We start from the raw sequence: 6,652 nt of genomic DNA, 5'->3' as shown, positions 1-6,652 counted from the left end.
CAAGTGCCAACTCCCCATGGGCAGGGAATACCGCCTCCTCCGTGCAGAACAGAGCTCATCCGCCTGGCTGCCACTCCTTTCCCTTTTCCAAACACGTCTAGGGGCTTTCTACTTGTTATCAATCTCAAGACCTTTTAGTAAATGTTTCTATGCGACCTCAGATTTCCTCCTAGACCTGAGCTATTACCGGGTGTGGAAGAGGGGTCTCTTTTAAAAAATTGCAGAGCATTCAGAAATAGATTCACCTACAAATAAATTATGAGCAACATCATTAGCATATTTTTGACATTTCAGGTGGTCTGTAGAGGGTGATGGGTAGGAGCATGGAATCTGAAAGCAGATAACCTAGACTCGAATTCCAGTTCCACAACTAACTAGCCGGGTGATCTTGAACGAGTTATTTAACCTCTCTGTGCCTCAGTTTCCTCTTCTATAAAAGGGAACCACTGCTAGTACCTACCTCATAGGGTCGTTAGGAGACTTTAAGGAGTTAATACATATAAAACTTTTCAAATAGTCCCTTGCATTTAAGAAGTACCATAGAACTGTTAGCTTTTATTATCTAGGATCTCAGAACCTTTGGCAAGCATTCAAGCCTTTCCCTCCTTCATTCTCCCTCCTGGACAATGGGGCGGCATAATAGAGACTTGGGTTCAACACACCCGCAGAGCATGGCCCTCATAGGTATCTGCTAAAAAGGAGAATTTTCCCCTTCACCCAAAACACACAGAAAGAAAACTGTAGAAATTCTGCATTCCCTAAGACTTCCCCTTAACAACGCCCTTGTCTACCTTTGTGCTGTCTTCTCCAGACCAGCAAGATTCTAGCTGGTTTTCTTGATGGAGTTTGGACCATCAAGGACCAGCAAGGTTCTAGCTGGTTTTCTTGATGGAGTTGGGGTTACCACTCGTTTCTGTCTCAGCCACCAGCTCCAGCACAACCACTCTCAAACTCTTGAGTTTACGTAATTGGTCACTCACCACGATGCACAAGCTTTTCCTCTTTTTCCCAAGTGTAAAGAGATAGACAAGTATTATACATGCTCCCCCTTTTAAAACAAAGAGAATTCCTTTAAAGTTAAAAAAAAATGTTCTAGGGGCGCCTGCGTGGCTCAGTCGGTTGAGCATCCGGACTCTTGATTTTGGCTCAGGTGGTGATCTCCAGGTCGTGGGATGAAGCCCTGCCTTGGGCTCAGTGGGGAGTCTGCTTGAGATTCTCTCTCTCCCTCTGGCCCTCCCCCCTCTCAAAATAAATAAATCTTTTAAAAATGTTTCAGAAAAGTGTTCCACTAAAAGTAAAAAAAAAAAAAAATACTGACTTAGGAAAATAAACTTTGTTTAAAAAATAAAAAATCTTAGGGGTGCCTGGGTGGCTCAGTTGATTAAGTCGGCTAAGGTCATGATCTCAGGATCCTGGGATCCAGCCCCTGGTGGGATGCCCTGCTCAGCAAGGAGTCTGCTTGTCCCTCTCCCTCTGCCCCTTCCCCTACTCGTGCTCTCTCTCTCTTTCATAAATAAATAAAACCTCAAAAGAATAAAATAAAAAATAAATATTTTTAAAAACCAAAAAAAAAAAGGTTTAGAGGATGCTAAGTATATAGAATATCAGGTCAGCAGTGTAAACTGACATTATCTTAATGTAAAAACAGGATCTGCATGAATACACCTTAATAAAAGACTTGTGGAATCACCTTCTATATAGTTCCATGAGAACTGGGCTGATTCCACTGGGGGAGGGGGTTTGGGAGCAGTGCATTCTTTGAGGTAAACCAATTGTCTGATTTTTTTTAGTCTGCTCTCTGAGCTTACCTTAGGCTTGGGGGCTTAAGGTATCTGAAACTTAGTTCAACAAATTATTAATGGATTCCTCCTCGGACATACTTCCAGCATTTTTAGAAGCCAAATAAAATAAAAATAATTTATGCTACACAGTCCATTGTGAAAACTCTAGGAAATGTATCAATAGTACCGTAGCACGCTGTGAAGATACAACTTTTCCCGTATAGCACACGGCTTATAGAATCAGACTGCAGGCTTTCAAATTCTAGATGTTCTGCTTACAAGCTTTGAGATCTTGGGCGAGATTTAGTGGAGATAATAGTCCCCACCTGTAACAGACACTGGTCAGTTTCTGTCCCACCCCCTTCAGCAAGTGCCTGATGCTCTTCTTTCCTAGATTCCACCCACTACCCACCCACACTCTGGGCAGCAGGGTGGAAGCCAAGCTTCCCTTCCCTTCCTAGCCTATAGAGTTTCCCTGTGGGACCAACTGAAGTGGCCCCTGAGGGCTTTGGCCAGAGATGCCCCCTTGCTTTGGCTCAACTCCCTTTTCCTGTCCTCCTTCCATCACTCCATACTGATCTCTCCTAGGACCACCTCAGGGATGACTGCCTTGCATTTGAACCTCATCTGTCAGGATCTGCTTCTGGAGAACTAGGACTTCACATCTAACCCCCCTGGGGGTTTGAAAGGATGGACGAACATAATATATCAGAAGCACCTAAAACAGTGTCTGGCATATAAGTATTAGTTACTGTTACTATCGGAGATTGGACCTACAGGACCACGGATAACCAAGGGGGCTACACCGGGACTTCAGGCAAACATAAAGCCACAAACATACAAACTCTTGAGAAACGTTGAGGGAGCTCAATAATCCACATAATTGCTTCCATTCGCATCACTGGTTGCACCCTTGGCCTTAATTACAAGGGAATAAATGCTTCTGACTGAGTTGTAATATAAAGAGGCTGCTACTTGTGTGCTCCCATGAGACCCGCCACAGGCATTCAATTTAGTTAATAAGTATGGATACTGGAAGACTTGAACGTTCTCTCTCCCATGTGCTATTTTTTTTAATATAAGTGAAAACTCTTTGGTTCGTCCTTTAACGGGGTTTCATGGAGTAGTTTTAAGGTTGCTTGTTTGAAGGTAAGCAGCAGGAGTCTTAAGAACTTAATTTTAAGAAATTCAAAGAGCAAAGAATGCACTTTGTTCTTTGAGTTTCTTAAACCTATATTTCATATCCTTTCATAATAATTTGTCTTTTATGGATAAAATATACACAAATCGCTTAGGAAAAAAGGCATCTGAAATGACCTTGGGTGGCCAAGTTCTTCTGTTTTTTAAATGGCATGCACAGAGTATATTATTAAGACTTCTATATGGCCGCATTTCTAGTGCAGCTCAGAATTTACCATTTCTTTATTATTCAGTTCAAATATAAGGGCAAAGAAACTTACTCATAGGATTTCTTTTTTTAAGGTTTTCATTTATCAGCTCCTGGAAAAAAAAAAAAAAAACCGATATAGGCAAAATCCCAACATGATAAAACCAGAACTAAAGTAATAGTGGCTAGGGGGGAATCTCTAAGTGAATTATTATGATCCTAGGTCCAAAAAAAAAATTTATTCTTGTCTGGTTCTCTCATCTGACCCCACTACAGACTGGCTTTTGTCCACTTCACAGCACTTGAGTCATTAATGATCTCCTCCAGGACAAATTGAACGTTCTCTCTTCTACCCTCACTCACTTTAATCTATTTGTTGCCTTTGTTCGACTCAACCACTACCTTCCTCCTCCTCCATAAGCCTCTCTTCTAATTTTGTCTGATCCTTTAGTATTTCTTTCCTTTTCAATTTTGTTATATATTTTAAAAATAAAAAAATGAAAACGACAATTAGAGATGAGGGAGAAAAGCACCCCAACCCAAACACTAGTATTTTGTTGGATTTCCACTCCCACCCAGTTGTTTTTTTTTCTAACTGGTTTTTACATATTATGAGTAGGATTTTCTATCCTTCTTTTTCTACCAAATATTTTGTTTTTCACATGTTGCTACAGAATCTTTGAAGCCTCCATCCTTGATTCCTTTTAATAATTTCTTCTCTCTCTCACCCCTCCTCAGCCTGTTCTCTTTCCCCGTGCAAATTCACCCTTCTCCCCCAACAAATCCACTGCTGAGCCAAAATCTACTTTATATCGCATATTTTCCTTTTATGTTCAAGTATTCCTTTTGTTCTCTTTTTTTTAAAGATTTTATTTACTTATTTATTTATTTGAGAAAGAGAGAGAGAGCTGGAGAGGAGTAGAGGGAGAGGGACAAGCAGACTCCAGACTGAGCACAGAGCCCAACATGGGGCTTGATCCAACGACCTCGAGATCACCACCTGAGCCAAAGTCGAGTCAGACACCCAACTGACTGAGTCACCCAGGCACCCCAAGTATTCCTTTTGTTCTAATGATATGAATACTATTTAAAAAATAAAGTAAAACTGTTCCACCAAAATATTCATATCAAAAACAAAACAAAATATTAATCTGGCAACGTAGATTAAAGATGTATCCTTTTGAAATGCCTAAAACATCTCTTTCCTCTAAATAATTCCCAAGATTTTTCAGAGTTCCTAGAAAGTAGCAACTAGGTACAGGCACTTAATTAGTAGTTTTCAACAAGATTGATACCAGATTAGCATTTTCCAGATTCTGCTCCAGATAACACTAGTGCAATACTAATAGGTGTTCAGTTTTTTAAAGTGGGGAGAGAAGGTGCATGATCAAAAAAAAAAAAAAAAAAAGTTGGGAAATTTTTAATTTTAAAAATTTAAAAGATTCTGTAACTGTGAGAATTTTCAGAGCCTTTTAACATGTTAATTCCAGCACCTAGCACAGTTGGTAGGTGTTCAATAAATATTTGCTTAATACGTGAATGTGCATCGTGAATCTCCAGGAAATAACACAACATGTAACATTTCCCAAAAGAAAAGCAATTTCTTTATTAGAGATATTTAAACAGCTACTATTTAAAAGATTGTTTATTGCCACAATGTTTCGACTAGTTAATAACTCCAGACAATCCTAATATCCATCAACTAAGGGTTGGTTAAACAAATTATGGTACAATAAAAGACCATGTAAAGCTATTACAGATTACGAGATAGGTCAGTTCTGTGTTGAATATCTAAAGAACAACGTGATCTTCTCTTAAGGGACTTGGGAGGAGAAGAGAGCGCCTGGGGCCAGGCTTGGATCGGCTCTGCCCCTTGGCTTCACCTGTGAACAGGATATGTTACTACTTCATACTCCGTTTCCTCAGCTCTATAATAAAGTTTTTGAGTTAGATGATATGCAGGATCCCTTTAGACTAAGTCAGTCTGATGACTTCATGTGAGGTGTCTCATTTTAGCTGTAATGAGTTTTTTGGAAATTAAATGAAGCACAAGCAGTGTTATGCAATGAATTAGATTATTTTTCTATCTTCTCCATGGACTGTAAACATTATAATAAATAAATAAGCAAATAAATAAACACATTTTTATCTCAGTTCCATGCAATGTATCAAAAGTCTTATAAATTTGTATACACTTGACCCAGCAATTCTACTTTTAGGATCTATACTAATGAACTATTCAAGAATGTAAAAAAAAATTCAACTTAGCAAAGATGCTCATGTCAACAATAGGAAAAAAATGGACATCAACTGTATCTAACAACAAGGAACTGGTTAAATAGATGACAGTACATTATAAAATATCACAGTATTAAGTCATTAAAACAATGCAGAAAAATATTTAATGTTACAGAAACAGATTTACAACATATTTTTAAGATGAAAAAGCAGGTTATAAAACAGCATGTACAAGAGAATTCCATTTTTATTATAAAACATTTCTATGTTCATAAAGAAAGGTGGAGAAGGATTGACAACAAAAGCTTTACACTGGTAATCACTGGGTTTATGTGTGTTTTTGAAGCTTTATAAGGTTAGTATACATTGTTTATGGAGCAATAAAATCAGTGGTCTTATCATTTTTTCCACAGTTTGTTTCCTTAGCACTCTAGGTAACATAAATAATCATTTCTGGTCAAAGGAAAAATGGGATTCAATAAAACTACATTAGTAAATGCTTACTTGAAATGATTCAAAACACTGTCAATCGAAGATGCCTAATCTCTTTTCCAAAAATGATGAAATTGTGGTTAAGAACAGAAATGAATTTTTTAGATGCCTTTATAACCAGCATGTTAAGTAACATGTTCATGACTTGATGTGTTCATGGTCTTACTTGAAGAGTTTGACAGAGAGGCTGATGGTTGCGAACAACAATAGCAATGCAGGGGAGATTCTGTTCATGGCCTGGCAACGAATTATCTACAAGTTACATATACAATTTCAAGGTGCTTCAAAGATGCTGGAAGTTACCTGCACCTCCTATTACCAATTTCACTTTTTTTTTTTTTTATGGTTCTTAAATGGCTCAACACTCTGCCTTGTATTATCCATTCACCCGACAAACATTTATGGAGTACCTACCTACCTTGTACTGGGCACTGCCTGAGGCTACAGCAATGAGTAAAACAGACAAAACACCTTGCCCTTACGAGGCTTCCATTCCAGTAGATTTTTATCGCTTCCTAAATACAGGTCATGATTCTTCTTCGAGATTCTAAGCTCCTGGAGTTCAAGAAGTGGGTCTAATCTAACTTTGGCTCTTCCATATACCCAAGAGAGTGCTTTGCAGTATAAATCAGTGACTGATTAAACAATGAAAGGATGCACAAGCACTTCAGTCTGATTGTCCTTTGACCCCAAGAACTACATTTAATCACTTTGCTTTATTCCCCTTCATCTATTTTCCCCCCAATTTTCAGTT

Source organism: Leptonychotes weddellii, chromosome 6 (assembly GCF_054177405.1).
Source record: "Leptonychotes weddellii isolate Sample4059 chromosome 6, ASM5417740v2, whole genome shotgun sequence".
NCBI lineage: Eukaryota > Metazoa > Chordata > Mammalia > Carnivora > Phocidae > Leptonychotes > Leptonychotes weddellii.
This window is presented reverse-complemented; position numbering follows the sequence as displayed.